The sequence below is a fragment of the Phocoena sinus genome, chromosome 19, assembly GCF_008692025.1.
Source record: "Phocoena sinus isolate mPhoSin1 chromosome 19, mPhoSin1.pri, whole genome shotgun sequence".
Lineage (NCBI taxonomy): Eukaryota > Metazoa > Chordata > Mammalia > Artiodactyla > Phocoenidae > Phocoena > Phocoena sinus.
In genome coordinates this window covers 10,834,109-10,853,368 of record NC_045781.1, presented here as the reverse complement: position 1 = coordinate 10,853,368, position 19,260 = coordinate 10,834,109, and the positions used below count along the sequence as shown (strand labels likewise).

The window sequence follows — 19,260 nt, the reverse complement described above, 5'->3', positions numbered from 1 at the left end:
ATATTTTTAAGCTATGTCCAGTTCAATAAAAGAACACTTAACTCATGCAGAATCTGGCATTTCCAACAAGGAACAGAAAAGAAAAGGAAAGAATAGCTAGGAGCTTCAAAGTAGAAATTGGAAGAGCAAAACAGTAATCTATTCTATTTTAAACACATCAATCTCTTCCTCTCCTTTCCCTTCCTGAGCACAAAGCAAGTAGGTGTCTGGAAGAGGGGTTGGAGTAGGGGCCACACAGGACCCAGAATAGGGTGTCAGGACCCAAACGTGGTGAGCAGGGCCTCCACCTCGGGGGCCAGGGGTGCAGGCAGCGGCAGCCATAAGAGATTGGTTACTTTCAGGGGGATCGAATAAATAAGTAAATATATTAAGGGCACTGGGAGCCAGATTTCTCACTGCTGGAGAAATGAGCTACAATTATGTAAAGGGAGAAAACAAGAATAAGCCCTGTAGTGCTGGGTTGGAACTGAAGTTATCAGTGTAAACTCATGACTTTCACCTGAGAGAGACAGATGTAGAAATAAACACAGATGGAATATTACTCAGCCATAAAAAAGAATGAAATAATTGCCATTGGCAGCAACATGGATGGACCTAGAGATTATCATACCGAGTGAAGCAAGTCAGACAGAGAAAAAACAAATATCGTATGGTATCACTTACACTGGAATGTAAAAAAATGATACAAATGAAGTTATTTACCAAACAGAGATAGACTCACAGAGACAACAAAACCTGTGGTTACCGAAGGGGAAGTGGTGGGGGGGAAGAGGGATAAATTAGAAGTTTGGGATTAAAATATACACACTACTATATATGGAGTAGATAACCAATAAGGACCTACTGTATAGCACAGGGAAACTATAGTCAATATCTTGTAATAACCTATAATGGAAAAGAATTTATAAAAGAATGTATATATATGTACATGAATCACTTTGCTGTACACATTAAACTAATACAACATTTTATCAACTGTGTTTCAATAAAAATTAAAAAAAAAAAAAAAAGAGCCTAGGGGACTTCCCTGGTGGTCCAGTGGTTAAGACTCTGCACTTCTAATGCAGGGGCCACAGGTTCGATCCCTGGTGGGGGAAACTAAGATCCCACATGCTGCACAGCATGGCCAAAAGATTTTTTTTAAAAAAGAAAAGAAAAGCCTAGGCTTCTCATCAAAAGACTGACAAATAAACCCATATCTGTATGTTTTAAGTTAAAATTTTTAAAAAAGGAATATAGATGTAAATCTATATCTACACATATACACACGTACATTCCCTACCTCTGCCCACTCTGAGAGAGCCTGGGTACAGTAAGAGCCAATAGCAATGGCCACATGTAACTCCCAACTCTTGGTTTCTACATGTCATTCTCCAGCAAAATAGCCCAGGGCTTCCCAGAGTAAAGGCTAATTCCAGGACTGGGACAGGGAAAGTACTAGGCGAGCCTGGCACATCTTATTGTGCCATGAAGCAAAAAAAAAAGTTTAAAGAATGATGGGATATAAAAAACATAACTAATAAGGACCTACTGTACAGCACAGGGAACTCCACAAGTTTAAAGAATGATGGGATATATAAAAAAACATAACTAATAAGGACCTACTGTACAGCACAGAGAACTCCACAAGTTTAAAGGATGATGGGATATATAAAAAAACATAACTAATAAGGACCTACTCTACAGCACAGGGAACTCCACAAGTTTAAAGAATGATGGGATATATAAAAAAACACAACTAATAAGGACCTACTGTACAGCACAGGGAACTCCACACAATACTGTATAATTGCCTATATGGGAAAAGACTCTAAAAAAGAGTGGATGTATGTATAGGTATAACTGATTCACTTTGCTGCCACACCCGAAACTACACAACGGTGTAAATCAACTATACTCCAATAAAATTTTTTTTTAAAAATCAGTTAACTTCTCCTAAAACAAACAAACAAAAAAAAAGAATGATGGGGACAGGCGAAAATGACACAGGAGCCAGCTGGAAAGAGCTCCCACAGGTCAAACTGAAACAACTGGAACATCAAATAAACAATGACTGTAATAGATTACAATCCCTTGACGCTATGGTCTATCCTGACATGACTAAATAAATGAGTAAATCAAAAGTCTGACAAGGAACAGGGTATTTACATGACCCCAAAAGACCTCCCCAGAAAAAACACATTAATCACAAAGGGGAAAAGAGGAACTTTACAGCGGAGGAGCCTGAAAGACACCACCGTTAATGAGAATATCCTGATGGGATGTAAGATCCTAAACACCACTTTTGTGACGCTCCTGCCAAAGATGCAGACCAGAATCTGAATCGTGAGAAGATATCAAATCCATGGACATCCTACCCCAGAACTGGGCTGTTAATGTTCACAAGAGTCACGAAGGTCAAGGAAAGAATGAAGAATTTTTCCAGACTAAAGGAAGCAAAAGAGACATGACAACAAAATGGAATGCGAGAGTCTAGATTGGAACCTTTGTTGTGAAAGCCGTTATTGGAACAACTGGTGACACTTGAATGGAGCGTGAGGATTAGATGGTAGTAATTTTTTAATGCTAATACTTTTTATTTTTGAGGTTGTACTTTGGTTATGTAGGAGACGGTCCTGTTTGTAGGAAACACACTAAACACCCATAGGTGATGGGGCATAATATTGGCAACTCATTATTACATGGCTTAGGAAAAATAATTTCTTTGTACAGTACTTGCAACTTTTCTGTAACTCTGAGATATTTCCAGAGAAAGAAGTGTCATGAAACAAAACATATCCTTGCTTAAAAAGATAATAGCAGGTAAATCTACTATACTTCAATAAAATAAAATTTTTAAAAAGATAATAGCGGATGGACCTAGAGATTATCGTACTAAGTAAGTCAGACAGAGAGAGACAAATATATGATATCACTTATATGTGTTACCTAAAAACTAATACAAATGAACTTCTTTACAAAACAGAAATAGACTCACATGGACTTCCCTGGTGGCGCAGTGGTTAAGAATCTGCCTGCCAATGCAGGGGACACGGGTTCAAGTCCTGGTCCGGGAAGATCCTACATGCCGTGGAGTAACTAAGCGTGTCCGCCACAACTACTGAGCCTGCGCTCTAGAGCCCGTGAGCCACAACCACTGAACCCGCGCGCCACAACTACTGAAGCCCGCGCACCTAGAGCCCATGTTCCGCAACAGGAGAGGCCACGACAACGAGAAGTCCGCTCACTGCAACGAAGAGTAGCCCCCGCTCGCCGCAACTAGAGAAAGCCTGCATGCAACAACGAAGACCCAACGCAGCCAAAAATAAATAAAATAAACAAATTTTTAAAAAAAGGAATGTATGTATGTGTGTAATTGAGTCACTCTGCTGTACAGTAGAGACTAGCACAATATTGTAAATCAAGTATACTTCAATAAAAAATTTTTTAAAAAAGAATGTATACCTGAAACGTTTTGCAAATCAACTTCAATTTTTTAAAAAGGTAATATCAAATATGGTTTTATAAATTGTTAACATAACACAGGAAAATATATTCCAAGAGACACAGTAGAGAAACAGACCTCAAAAGCACTGGTGGAGACTTACTAAATTGATTTCCTGACCTACAATTTTTGTCCAGTCTTTTCACAAGCATAGTACAAGAACAAACACATATATAGGTTGTATCATGCCCCAGGCATCGTTCTGAGTACTTTATAGATACTGCTTAATCCTCACGACTATTTTATGAGGAAGGTAACTTTCATTCCCATCTTAAAGTGAATGAAACTGAAGCCGAGAAAGGTTAAGTAATTTGCCCAAGGTCACATAGCCAGGAAAAGGTGGAGCTGGTTTAGAATTGCAGCCTGACTTCACAACACCTTGCAAAAGGAATATGATTATCCCTCATATGACACATTGGGTAACCAAGGCTCAGAGAAACTAAATGGCCAGTCCATGGCCGGGCTGATTCTGAAAAGCAGAGACTAGTCCCCAATAACACACTTGGAGAAATTATGTCAATGCTTAGATCCCAAACCAGGAACCACTGTTTGTTCATCAAACTCAATTATAAGAAGCAGCATTCCACTTGCACCAACACTCAGTCTGTGGATCAAGAGCTTTGCTGTCCAACATGGATGCCACAAGCCACACATGGCTGGTTACATTTAATTCGAATTAAACAAAATTGAAACTTCCGTTTCTCACAACTAACCACCTTTAAACATGCACTCGTGAGCTCGGTGACCACACTGCACAGCATAGACTACAGGCCATTTCCATTGTCACAGGAGGTTCTATTGGACAGGGTAGAATCTAGAGATTGCTTTGCAAGGGCTCAACAATTATTGTTTCAAAAGGGTGGACTGGGATAGTCTAGGTATTCTTTAATTATATGCCAAGAGCACATTCTATCAGATTTTTTCTTAAACACATTTAACTGTGTTTTCATTGAAGTGGCATTGTCAGAGTTTTCAAATAAACTAACAAGGCAGAAAAGAAAGCCCACAAGTCCCAATTTGTGTTTCAATCCACGGCCGTGATACCTGACAGTGCATGTGAACTCCTACCTTGTAGATTTCTAATCCATCGGCTTGAAACCCCAGATACTGCTTCTGTATGGGGCATTCTGTGCCACACAAGGTATGCATTTCCCTGAAGAATTACGGGTGGAGAAAGCAGAAAACGAAGTGTCTGCAAATAACAGCAGCTACCAATTACTAAACGCTCTACCTGGCTATAGGGCTCTTACAGACCTAATCGTCATCATTCTCACGCTACCACTAGGAAGCACATGCGATGATGCTCATTTTACAAATGAGACACGGTGGCTCAAGGAGGTGAACTCACCTGCCCAAATCTACATAGGTAATAAATATAGACTATGAACTTAGATCTTTCCACCCCGAACTCCACATTCAGCTTTTTCCTGTGAGTGGATTTACCTAATCTAAAGCAAGACAAGGAGAGACACTGATTCCAGCATAAAAAGAATTCTGGGGCTTCCCTGGTGGCGCAGTGGTTGAGAGTCCTCCTGCCGATGCAGGGGACGCGGGTTCGTGCCCCGGTCCGGGAAGATCCCACATGCCGTGGAGTGGCTGGGCCCGTGAGCCATGGCCGCTGAGCCTGCGCGTCCGGAGCCTGTGCTCCGCAACGGGAGAGGCCACAGCAGTGAGAGGCCCGTGAACCGCAAAAAAAAAAAAAAAAAAAAAAAAAAAGAATTCTGATTCAGCCCACTGGAAAGTTCATCGTGATATGGATCAAAGCAATTAGGGTTACAGTAGACTAACAACTGAATTTATGCTGACGGTAGGTCAGAGGGAGGGTGGAGAGTAGGAAAGAATAACAGGCATATGGGGGCAGATGAAACGCCTTTAAAAAAAGATTAAAGATAAAAGTGAGGGGAGGAAACACCCAGCTGGTTACATTTTTTCCCAATCTGTTGCTGACACACCCTCTAACCTGACCCCAATGCTCACCAACATCACCACCGCCATGTGGATTGAAATTATAGGTCTTGTCCATTTTACCCACTAGAATCCAGCGCTGTGATGGGAGAAATTTTCACATATTGAAGTATGGGGAAGTCATTCTGGCTTATACATGACCTAACTTAAACTTTTTTTTTTTTTTTTTTTTGGCCACACTGTGTGGCTTGTGGGATCTTAGTCCCCCTACCAGGGATCAAACCTGGGACCTCGAGACTGAAAGCACAGAGTCCTAACCACTGGACCACCAGGGAATTTCTAACCTAACTTAAATTATGCTAATTAGAACAGCCTGTTTTGTGGCCTATCAAAGATCCATTGTACATCTGCTTTAACCATGAAAGAAAAGAATGCATTTAAAAATCAAAATGGAGTAACTGTGGTTCAGGCATTCAAAATGGAGCCAGTTGGCCATCGTGGATGTGATTTCAGACATGTTCCTGCATCAAAGAGAACTTGAATTTTCTGAACTGTATCAGACCCAAGGACACCACCAGCCGTTCTCAAAACAGTGTCTGCTAGCTGCCAGCTGTACCTTTATGGTCTCAAGATGTCCCCTTGTAACTAAGCAACCATTTTTGACCCCAACCAATCCTTGCTTAACAAGCACCGTTACTTCTTGCCAGCTCCAGTCTTGACTCTTGACAAACAACTTACGTAATTTTGTGGTTTTTGCTTTTATGAGCCTCCTGCATTTTGCAGTCCAGCGAAACAGAATTCAAGTGCTTCTTTTTTTTTTTTCAAGTGCTTCTTGAATCTTTGTCTCCTGGGCTATAGTCCTCAGTTTGGCTGAAATAAAAACGATTTTCTATTCCTATTATATAGATTGTTTATTGATTATTTCCATGGACAGCTGTAATAGTGGAAAACTTTATGTCTGAAACTGTTCATACAATGGCCACATGTGGTTATCTGAGCACTCGAGGAGCACTGAGGAACTGAATTTTAAATTTCATTTAATTTTAATGATTTAAATTTAAATGTATGCAGCCACATGTGGCTGGCGGCCACCTACTGAACAGCACAGCACTAAATGGTGAAATGTAGACGTTAGGGGCACGGCTTTCCCATCTGTGTCCCCTAAAACCTAACATGAGAACTAGCTGTTTTGGGGGGCACCCTCTAGGGTCAGACTCCCTGGGTCCAAATCCTAATTCTGGGAAACCCTGAGGAAGCAAGTTAATCTTGTTTGTACCTCAGTGTTTGCATCTGTTAAATGGAGTACCATAAGTGGGCCTCACAAAAAGTTAAAACTAATATGTATATGTATAACCGATTCACTTTGTTATATAAAGCAGAAACTGACACACCATTGTAAAGCAATTATACTCTAATAAAGATGTTAAAAATAAATAAATAAATAAATAAAGTTAAAAAATTTTGAATCTAAGTGGAGGGAAAAATGTCCATTGACAGACAAATGGATAAAGAAGATACGATAGGGACTTCCCTGGTGGCGCAGTGGTTAAGAATCCGCCTGCCAATGCACAGGACATGGGTTTGAACCCTGGTCCAGGAAGATCCCACATGCCGTGGAGCAACTAGGTCCATGCGCCACAACTACTGAGCCTGCGCTCTAGAGCCTGTGAGCCACAACTACTGAGCCCGCGTGCCACAACTACTGAAGCCCGCACGCCTAGAGTCTGTGCTCCGCAACAAGAGAAGCCACTGCAGTGAGAAGCCCACACACTGCAACCAAGAGTAGCCCCCGCTCACCGCAACTAGAGAAGGCCTGCGCGCAGCAACAAAGACCCAACGCAGACAAAAATAAATACATAAAATTGAATTTAAAAAATAAATAAAGTGAACAATTTAAAAAAAAGATGTGATACACACACACACACACACACACACACACACACACACTGGAATATTACTCAGCCATAAAAAAGAATGAAATAATGCCATTGGCAGCAACATGAATGGACCTAGAGATTATCATACGGAGTGAAGCAAGTCAGACAGAGAAAAACAAATATCATATGATATGGCTTATATGTGGAATCTGAAAAAATGATACAAATGAACTTATTTACTAAACAGAAATAGACTCACAGACATAGACAACAAACTTATGGTTACCAAAGGGGAAAGTGGGGGGAAAGAGGGATAAACTAGGAGGTTGGGATTAACATACACACACTACTATATATAAAATAGATAACCAACGAGGACCCACTGTATAGCACAGGGAACTATACTCAATATTTTGTAATAATCTATAAGGTAAGAGGATCTGAAAAAAAAATATATATATATATATATAAAACTGAATCACTCTGCTGTATACCTGAAACTAATAGGACATTGTAAATCAACTATTCTTCAATAAAAATATAAAATAAAATAAAAAATAAGTGGTGGGCAAATGGCTGTGCTTTGCATGATCTTTCCAACCTGTCTGTAGGTGTGAAGTTTTTCATAATAAATGTTGGAAAACAAAATGCTAATACTATTTTACAAGAAAAAGTGCTCTGAATACTCAGCTGTGCCTGGGAAGTGCTTCCCATGGTGCTTGGCACATAGAAACAATGGTTGCTTTTAAAAACTGAGCAAGCGTTTATCTGGCAAATATCTACTCTTTGTAAACTATCAGAGACATAATCATACAAGAAATAATAACGTTCAGTGAGTACTTCCTAGATGCCAGGTACTGTCTTACCTGTTTTATAGATATTAGCTTTTTTTTTTTTTTTTTTTTTTTTTTTTTGCGGTACGCGGGCCTGTCACTGTTGTGGCCTCTCCCGTTGCGGAGCACAGGCTCCGGACACGCAGGCTCAGCGGCCGTGGCTCACGGGCCCAGCCGCTCCGCGGCACGTGGGATCTTCCCGGACCGGGGCACGAACCCGCATCCCCCGCATCGGCAGGCAGACTCTCAACCACTGCGCCACCAGGGAAAGCCCTAGCTCATTTTTTTTATTTTAAAAAATGTCTACTGAAGAGCAACAGACATACAACAAAGTACCTGAATCAAGTGTAAAGTTATATAAATTTCCTACACATTATTTATATTTCTATTCACCTGAGTAATGACTTCATGAATCAAGATATAAAGTATTTATTACACCCCAGACGACTCCCCCATATCATTTCACGGTCAAGACTGCACCACCCACACCCATGCCACAGATGCTAGCACACTACTTTGAGGCTAGGTTTGCTTCTTCCTGAAATTCATATAAATGGAATCATACAGAGTGCGCTCTTTTGTCGTCTTTCCCTTAGTATATCATCTTTGAGACTCTCCAAAATGGCATTATCTTAATATAATAAAGAATGTTTTTGGCTAGGATGCAATAGTTACTGGAAAGATGAGCACAAGACCAATGGCCAAGGCCAGTGCTCTGTTGCACTTGGCATTCCCAGACTGACATGTGTTGTCTGATGGTGCAATTCTCCCCCCATTCTCGTCTAGTTTTGTTTTGAGATTATAAACACCGCAAAAGCACAAAATTAAAAATATCCTGAGAGAGATATAGATATAGATATATATGCTCCTTTTAATCCTCACAACTACTCTGAGGCAGGTATGTTATTATTCATTTACTTTTAGCCTAGTATAATATCACTATTTTCTGTTGTTTTTCTTTTTGAAGTGTTTGACATAATTTCAGGCTTATCGAGAAGCTGCAAAAATGACACAAAGAATTCCTATATACCCTTCAACCAGGTTCCCCAAAGTTAACATTTTACCACATTTCTTTCTATCTCTATAGAAATATTTTTTCTCTCCTGAACAGTTTGAGAGTAAGAGGCTGGCAGGTGACCACTCTCCCTCTAAATTATACATCAGCGTGTATTTCCTAAAAACAAAGACATTCTCTTCCATTATCACTGTACATTTATGTAAATCAGGAAATTAACATCAAACATAAAGTGTCTAGTTTCTGGACCTTGAGATTTTTGTCAACTGCTTAAGTCATGTCTCTTGTAGCGAAAGAAACTCCTTGTTCATGCAGTGCATTCGGTTTCCAAGTCTCTTTAAATCTTTCTTCTGTAACAGAGCCTCCATCATTCTTTGTGTCCCATGACAGCGATATTTTTGCAGAGCAGAGGCCGGTTACTTTGTAGAATGTCCCTCCGTCTGGGCTTAGCTGATGTTTCCACGTGATTAGATTCAGACTGTGCACATTTTGCCCAAGACCACGGAAGCGATGCTGTGTCCTTTCTCAGTGTATCGTATCAAGAGGCCCATGATGTCTGTTTGCTCCCTTACTACTGATGTTAACTTTGATCACTTAGTGAAAGTGGTGGCTGCCAGGTTTTTCCTATTTTTGTCACTATTTCCCCCTGAGTAATTAATAAGTATCTTGTGGGGAGATAATTTGTGACCAGGGAAATATCCTGTTACTCCTCAAACTTGAACCCACTAGTTTTAACGTGTATGGATGTATGTGCCTTCCAACACCACCAAGCAATTAACTTAATTCTGACACTATCTACTGGGAGATAGCATCAGATTCCACAGCTTATAGACTCAGTCCTACCCCTGCCCCCCACGTGCAGGTGCCAATCACAAGTCCAGTTTGTCACCTGTGCTTCTGACTGACCGGCTATAGCTCAGAGGTTCCCACAACCCGCTCTGTTGATTAATTTGCTTGAGCAATTCAAAGAACTCAGAGACACATTTTACTTAATGGATTACTGGTTTATTACAAAAAGATGTAACTCAGAAACAGCTAGATGGAGGAGATGCACAGGGCAAGGTACCGGGAGGGGGTGGGGAGCTTCCAGATGTGCCACCCTCCCAATACCTCCATGTGTTCACCAACCCGGAAGCTCTCCGAACCCCATCTTTTTGGGGATTTTGGCGGAGGCTTCATTACATAGACACCATTGATTAAATCACTGGCCGCTGGTGATTGATTTCAACCTCCAGCCCCTCTCCTCTCCTGGGAGGTGGGGCTTGGGGAGTGGCTGAAAATTCCAACCCTCTAATTACACGGTTGATCCCCCAGGCAACCATCCCCCATCCTTAGGTGTTTTCCAAAAGTCACCTCATAAGCATAAACTCAGGTGTGGTTGAAAGGGGTTTGTTATGAGTATCAAGACACCTTTAACACTCTCATCACTTAGGAAATTTCCAAGGGCTTTAGGAGCTCTGTGCCAGAAACCAGGATGAAGACCAAATATGTTTCTTATTATAAATCACAATATCACAGCATCTATGACTGAATCTTGCCTGAATTAATTATCATTATAAAGGTTGCCAAATGGTGATGTTTTGATTCCATCATTCCTTCCACATCATTCATTAAGTTTTTACTCTAAAAATGCGCTCTCTCCTTTTTATTTATTTTCATTGATTTTCTATCAGTTTGTAGTCACGGATTCTTGTTTTATTCAATGGGTTATAATCCTTTACTATTATTATTTAATCTGAGCTTCAACTTGTTCCAGATTTGGTCATAGGAAGCCTCTTTAAGATGTCTTCCTGTGTCTCTCTGACACACCCGCATCATTCTTTGAGTATGTCCTTATTTCTAACTCACTTCTGTTTTAAAGATGGGGAAACTGAGGCACAGAGAAGCTGAATAACTTGCCCAAGTTATCCTGATGATAGCTGGCAGGACCAAGATTTGAATGCAAGCAGTGTGTTCCAGAATCCAAGCTCTTAACCGCTCAACCATATTGCCTCCATGCCTTTTTTTTTTTTTTTTTTTGGCTGCACCGTGTGGCTTGTGGGATCCTAGTTCCCCGATCAGTAATCGAACCTGGGCACTCGGCAGTGACAGCACAGAGCCCTAACCACTGGACCACCAGGGAATACCCTTATATATATATATTTTTTATGTATTTATATACACACACGTTTGGATTTATTCTGGCATTCTTTTTCTTAAATTGAAGCATAGTTGATTTACAGTGTTGTGATAGCTTCAGGTGTGCAGCAAAGTGGTTCAGATACACACATATATATATTCTTTTTCAGATAAACCATGACTTCTTGTTCAAAGCCATATCCCCATCACTCAGCAAGATGCCTGACCCATAGGTAAGTATTAAACGAAAATGTGTTGAACAAATGAATAAATGAATGAATTGTCTGTCATATCACTCAGGTGCTTCCAACTTCCAACCTTAAATTCCACTCTTCATCACTGTAATCACGCCTTCTGCAACGTACTCTCAAGTCCCTGGCTTTGTCCTATTAGAAAGGCAGTCTGCCAGTATCCAACTTTCTGCCCACTCAGTGCTTGTACCAGAGTGATGTAAGTGACCAGAGCTGTTGTCAACCAAAAAAAAAAGAATGCAGGAGGCTGAAAATAAGAAAAGAGTTTATTGGGGGTCTTAAGAATGGCAATTTGGGAGACACAGATTCAGGTAACCCCAAAAGAGCGTTCCAAGGAAGAGAAAAAGTCAGGGGCTCATAAAGACAAAAAGCCACGAGGCTGTTGAAAGTTGCCTGGTGAGGGACTTCCCTGGTGGTGCAGTGGTTAAGAATCCACCCGCCAATGCAAGGGACACGGGTTCGAGCCCTGGTCTGGGAAGATCCCACATGCTGCGGAGCAACTAAGCCCCTGCGCCACTACTGAGACTGAGCTCTGGAGCCCGTGAGCCACAACTACTGAGCCCGCGATCCACAACTACTGAGCCCGCACACCTAGAGCCCCTGTTCCGTAACAAGAGAAGCCACCGCAAGTAGAAGCCCACGCACCGCAAGAAGAGCATCCCCCGCTCGCCGCAACAAGAGAAAGCCCGTGTGCAGCCAAAAGGAAAATAATTAATTTAAAAAAAAAAGTTGCCTGGTGAGAATTGTGACGGACTCTAATGAGAGTCAGAAAATATTTGTCCTTAAGGAATCACAAGGTGTTTAAGGGTAGGAGTCCAATAAGTAGATAGAAGACTGTCACGAGTCATTTTAGGGTAGAGGGTCTGATAAGTATCTTGAGTTTCTGGCAGGTGATCTGATCAAAAGATCAGATTTCACCCAGGCTGAGATGTGCACAAGTCACACTTCCTTAACGTCCTCCTGGCTCCAGAGAGCTCTCTTAGCAATACCAACTCCATTTTGATTTCCCTCTGACACTGGAGGAAAATCACACAACCCTGATGAAAGGTCTGACTTTAAATTTGTGGTATAGAACCTCCAGTGAGCCCTTAATTCTGCCTAGAAATCAGCCTAGACTTTTTGGGTCCATATACTTGCCTGCTTTCCTATTTCATCCCTTCTCAGTGCTCCACAAAGCTCCTCCCATTATCCCACTGGATACCACACTAGTGAAAAATTACTCTGAATGATTAGGGACTTCCCTGGTGGTCCAGTGGTTAAGACTCCGTGCTTCCACTGCAGGGGGCGTGAGTTCCATCCCTGGCCAGGGAACTAAGGTCCCGCAGGCCGTGGAGCACGGCCAAAAATAAAAAAGACAAAACAAAAAAGATTAGACTTCAGGGAAATGCATATTAAAACCACAATTAGGTACCACAACACACCTACCAGAATGGATAAAATTTAAAAGACCTATTGGGACTTCCCCGCTGGCGCAGTGGTTAAGAATTTGCCTGCCAATGCAGGGCACACGGGTTCGAGCCCTGGTCCGGGAAGATCCCACATGCCGAGGAGCAACTAAGCCCGTGTGCCACACTGCTGAGCCTGCGCTCTGGAGCCCGCAAGCCACAACTATTGAGACCACGTGCCACAACTACTGAAGCCCACGTGCCTAGAGCCCGTGCTCCACAACAAGAGAAGCCACTGCAATGAGAAGCCCGTGCATCACAAGGAAGAGTAGCCCCCACTCGCCACAACTAGAGAAAACCCGCACGCAGCAACGAAGACCCAATGCAGCCAAAAATAAATTAATTAATTTAAAAAATTCTAATAAATAAGTACAACTTAAAAAAAAAGACCTACTGACAACACAATATGTTGATGACAACACAGAGTAACAGGAATTCTAATTTTAGTAAAATAGTGTAGGACAGTGAAATAGGATAACCAATTTTGAAAAGGGTCTGCTAGTTTCTTATTAAACTAAGTATTCCCCCATTCTTTGACACAGTAATTCCACTCCTAGTGTTTATGCAATGAAAGCCTATGTTCATAAAAACAAGTATACAAGAATAGTCATACCAGCTTTATTCATGATAGCCCCAAACTGGAAACAGGTGTCCATCAATAGAAGAATGAATAAACAAACTGGGATAATACCACATTCCAGGACTTCCCTGGTGGTGCAGTGGTAAAGAACCCGCCTGCCAATGCAGGGCACACGGGTTTGAGCCCTGGTCCGGGAAGATCCCACGTGCCACGGAGCAACTAAGCCTGTGCGCCACAACTACTGAGCCTGCGCTCTAGAGCCCGCGAGCCACAACTACTGAAGCCCACGAGCCACAACTACTGAAGCCCGCGCCTAGAGTCCGTGCTCCACAACAAGAGAAGCCACCGCAATGAGAACCCCGTGCACCGCAACAAAGAGTAGCCCCCACACACAGCAACTAGAGAAAGCCCGCGCGCACCAACAAAGACCCAACGCCGCCAAAATTAAATAATAAATAAATAAATAAGTTTATCAAAAAAACCCACCGCATTCCGTTGAGTGAAAGAAGCCTTACACAAAAGAGTACAGTATACAGTATATTTCCATTTATACAAAGTTCTAAAGCTTTAGATATTGAGCACTTGAGACGTGACTAGTGTGAATTGAAATGTAATATAAGCATAAAATACACATGGGACTCCAAAGACTTAGTACGACTCCCCCCAAAATATCTCATGAATAACGCTTTCATACTGACTATAAATTTAAATAATACTTGCATTAAAATATATTATTAAAATTCATTGCTTCTTCTCTTTTTACCTGTTTGATGTGAACACTAGAAAAATTTTAATTACATATGTAATTTAAATGTTTTACAATATACTTCTGTTAGGCCATGATGATCTGAAATTTAGAAATAAAATAAAAGGGGAACCACATATAACAGACCCACTCAGGGATTATCTGATTCTCTGGGGGTAACAGGAATATGTCTTACTATTTATTATTGATTAGGGCCCAAACTCTATAAAGTTTAGATATTAACTTTACAAATGATAAGAAGATTGGTAAGTTGCAAATGCTGTTTGTCTGGTAAAGAGGCAAATGCTTTCTGATGGAATGGTTTCTGCCCAGTAAACAATAAAGCCCCAGAAATTAAGGTTTTATCACCCTGTAAGACCAGAATTCATTTTGAATCTCAGTTTTCAATCTTATTTCAGCATTCTTGCTTTCGATGACTAAATATACTTCATCTCATCTACAAGCTTTTGAATTAACTGTACTATCTTGCTGGTTCCCTATATTCTGAGCACTTACTATATGCCAGGCACTGTACTTGACTTACATTAACAAGTTCAAGTCTCCCAAGAGTCCTAAAGGCAAGAACTATTATCCCCATTTAAGAGATAAGGAAACCGGGACTTCGAAAGAATTTCCCAGCTCAGTTTCACTCAGAATAAAACAAGGTATAGAGTAGTTACACAGCTGAGATTTAAACATGTCTGACACAAGTCTGGCCTCTCAATCTCTATTCTACACTGTGCCTTTGTTATGAGGGAAACTGTGCCCCCCTCAAAAGAGGTATGTTGAAGTCCCAACCCCCCAGGACCTATGAATGTGACCTTATTTGGCAATAAGGTCTTGGCAGATTTTATCAAGTTAAGATGACTAACATCTAATATGACCTCAGAAAAAGAGGGAAATTTGGACACAGACAGGGAGAGCTCCCATGTGAAGAAGGAGGCGGAGACTGGAGATTGAAGAAGATGCCAAGGAACGCCTGGGGCTACCAGAAGCTGGAAGCGGCAAGACAGGGTTCATCCCTAGAGGCCTTGAAGGGAGTATGGCCCTACCAACACCTTGATTTTGGACTTCCGGCCTCCCAAACGATAAGTCAATAAATTTCTGACGTCTTAAGCCACCCAGTTTGTGATACTTTGCTACCGCAGCCCGAGGAAACCAACATAGTCTCTGAAATGGACAACATTAGGCGGCTACATGGATGTGGAGGTGAGAGGGGTACCACCAGCAATATGGGATCCACACCTGGAAGGCATCTTTCCTCTGTCCCTCATCTGTGCTCGCAAAATGCCCTACCCCAACTCACAGGGCGCCGTGTCAGGACAGACTGTGTCGGGGCCTTCACAACACACCGGGGGCTTTCAGAGGTAAAAGCCTTTCTAATGGGCAGAAGGGATTACTGGGTGTCCTGTCTAGCACACCCTTCTGGGTTAGCTCTACCTTTCACTGTCTTAAACTATGATAGTAATACTAAACCGATGGTAAACTGAGAGCAATGCAAAAGATTCCTGCCTGGTGGAATACAGCTGATTATTTCCCTGTGGTTATTGACCGGTTCAACATCCACTCATAAATTTATTTCAGCATTCCCGATCTCCTACCTGTGTGTGTTCTTGGAATTCTCCTTTGAACTGGCTGTAACATTGTATGGGTCCCCTCATTCATAAATGAGTGAAATGAAATCTTTGACACGTGTTCATCTTGTATCTGTATAAGAGCTGATTTTCCTTTCCAAAAAATATCATCCTTCCTCACCTGCTTCCCCACTTTGGCACTTCCTCCAAAGATGAGAAAACACCCGCACGGAGTGACAGGTGATAAAAGGAGGATTTCCAGCCTCCACACCCTCAGAAACCCCGGAGTCCTCTGACTTACGCCACCAAGATGGCAAAAAACAGACTCGGAGTTACCTCAAAAGAGTGTTAACACGCTGGTTAGCAGGTCCTGCTTGTCAAAGCAAAAACTGCACGGGACAAGTTGGACAGGCAAGAAGTCTTCATTCAAAGTATTCCAAAAAGAGACAGAGGCCAGAACTCAGTCTGAACTCAACGCAGCTGAAACACAAGGCAATTGGGTTTTTAAAAACTGGGGTGGGGGGCTTCCCTGGTAGCGCAATGGTTAAGAGTTCGCCTGCCAATACAGGGGACACAGGTTTGAGCCCTGGTCTGGGAGGATCCCATATAACGCGGAGCAGCTAAGCCCATGCGCCACGGCTGCTGAGCCTGCGCTCTGGAGCCTGTGAGCCACAGCTGCTGAGCCTGCGTGCCACAGCTACTGATGCCCGTGCACCTACAGCCCGCGCTCCGCAGCAAGAGAAGCCACCATAATGAGGAGCCCGCACACCGCAATGAAGAGGAGCCCCCGCTCACCACAACGAGAAAGCCCATGCACAGCAACAAAGACCCAACGCAGCCAAAAATAAATAAGTTAAATAAATAAAGAAAGAACGAACTGGGGTGGGGGTTGAGGGGGTAGTAGGTCACGTTTGCGAACTGGCTTCACCTGAAGGAAAAGGAAACTTTCCTGCATCTTCTGGACAAGGGGGGTAGTTTCACAACTTGGAGAAAGGTCCCCATTGAAGTCAGGCTTCCAGGGAAACCGTGAGATAGAGGTGCGATCTCCTTTGATGTTTATATTTCAAAGAGATAGCTCCCAGGTCCTTGTGAAATACATTTCCTGGGTTGTAAAACTGGCAAGAGGCTTTTAAACAGATTTATATACATCTCAAAAGAGCAGAGAAAGAATTTACAATGACAAGTTTTCTAAAGTAAATGCTCTTAAGAAACAGGAGGTCCAGGGCATCTGTGGTTAGGTCATCTGGATTCTGTAAGGGACCAGGGTGAGAGGGAGGACAGTGCTTTAGAGGCAGGAACAAGTCTATCTAAAGTTTAGTTAAGCTGAGGGGAAAGTTACAGCCCTCTTGTTCATGCTCTACAAGGCCGGTCTGCCTGGGTTCCAATTTGGACTCCGTTGCTTATTAGCTGGGTGACCCGAGGCAAGTTACTCAACCTCTCTGGGCCTGGTTTTGTCATCTTTAGTGTGTTTTTTTGTTTTTGTTTCCATTTTTTTTTTTTTTTTTTAATTTTTATTTATTTATTTATTTATTTATTTATTTATATTTGGCTGTGTTGTGTCTTCGTTTCTGTGTGAGGGCTTTCTCCAGTTGCGGCAAGTGGGGGCCACTCTTCATCGTGGTGCGCGGGCCTCTCACTATTGTGGACACTCTTGTTGCATAGCACAGGCTCCAGACACGCAGGCTCAGTAGTTGTGGCTCACGGGCTCAGTTGCTCCGTGGCATGTGGGATCTTCCCAGACCAGGGCTCGAACCCATGTCCCCTGCATCGGCAGGCAGATTCTCAACCACTGCGCCACCAGGGAAGCCCCTGTCATCTTTATAAAAAGCAGATGATTAATACTTAACTCATAGGATGGTGTGTGTAGATTAAATATGTTAATTCAAGTACAGCATTTAAACCAGTATCTGGCACATAATAAATTTATACTTGCTGTGGGTTAAATTACTTTACCATTCTGAGCCTGCATTTTCCCAATCATCCCATCTGAGAATTTAAATGGAAAATTAAGTGAAATGATGGGTGCAAACAACCTTAGCCCAAGCCGGTCATCTGGTAAGACTCTTTTAAATGATTAACATACCCATAACTATAGTTACTATTACTGATACTGATATTGTTTGTTGCTCAGGTTCTTATTCCCTATTTTGTTACTATAATCACTATTTACTGTTATTTTATTATTAACTCACACTACTCCCTACTATGAATGGTAATATCAGCAGTATTACTTTTTTTTTTTTTTTTTTTGGCCGTGCCACGTGGCTTCCAGGATTGTATTTCCTGGACCAGGGATCGAACCCAGGCCACAGCAGTGAAAGCGGGGAGTCCTAACCACTGGACCACCAGCCAATTCCCAGTATTACTATTATCTCACCATTCTGCACACCTGGTTCCCCTCCATCAAGCAGTCCCAAAGCCTGCCAGGGTCTTCCTAAGCCAGGCTTTTCCTCCCTGGGCGCCCAAGCTTTCATCTGATTGGAGGAGATGGTGGTGGGACTCAGGCCCCAAGTCCCCAAGAGGAAGCAAAAGTGGACAGCGGCACCCACAAGCCCTCTGGACAGGTGGGATGCCGGGGCCAAGCCACTGAATGATTCTTTTTTTTTTTTTAATCATTAAGCTTGGCTATTTTTTTTTTTTTTTTATATACAATTTTTAAAGGTTACTTTCCATTTACAGTTACTAAAAAGTATTGGCTATATTCCCCGTGTTGTACAATGACTCTTAAGAAACCAGATTGATGAGGGGCTTCCCTTGTGGCTCAGTGGTTAAGAATCCGCCTGCCAATGCAGGGGACACGGGTTCCAGCCCTGGTCTGGGAAGATGCCACATGCCGCGGAGCAACTAAGCCCGTGCGCCACAACGACTGAGCCTGCGCTCTAGAGCCTGTGAGCCACAACTACTGAGCCCACGTGCCACGACTACTCAAGCCCGCGCGCCTAGAGCCCGTGCTCCGCAACAAGAGAAGCCACCGCAGTGTGAAGCTCGTGCACCACAGCGAAGAGTAGTCCCCGTCCGCCACAAGAGAAAGCCCGCGCGCAGCAACGAAGACCCAACACAGCCAAAAATAAATAAATACATTTATTTAAAAGAAAAAAAAAAACGACGGCAAAGTTGGTGGGGCCTGAGGACCGTGTACGAACTTGTGAAACAAAGCTCCCCTCTGCTCCCAAACATTGCTAAGAGTACCATTCCCCCTCCACACTGCTCAATGGTCTCACCCGGTCTCCCCCTCACCAGTGGGATCACCCATAAGCACGGCTAAACCTCAGGAGGTGAAAAGTGTTCAAAACCAACGTCCCCCGGGGCTGCGACTCCGGATCTCAGTTTCTCCATTTCAGTCTTGGCATTCCCACCCTAGCTCAGCTTCAGGAGGTAGAAATATCTCAGGTAGGTTATACTGAGGTAGGTCAGCAATGAGGTAGAAATAACT

General features: G+C 42.5%; 1 non-coding gene across 1 annotated transcript; it reads left to right on the top strand.

The window, feature by feature from the left end:
• Nucleotides 1-1,024: 1,024 nt before the first annotated feature.
• TRNAR-UCU lies at nt 1,025-1,097 on the top strand. The gene has a single exon. It is a non-coding gene; the product is annotated as a tRNA-Arg (tRNA).
• Nucleotides 1,098-19,260: the final 18,163 nt, after the last annotated feature.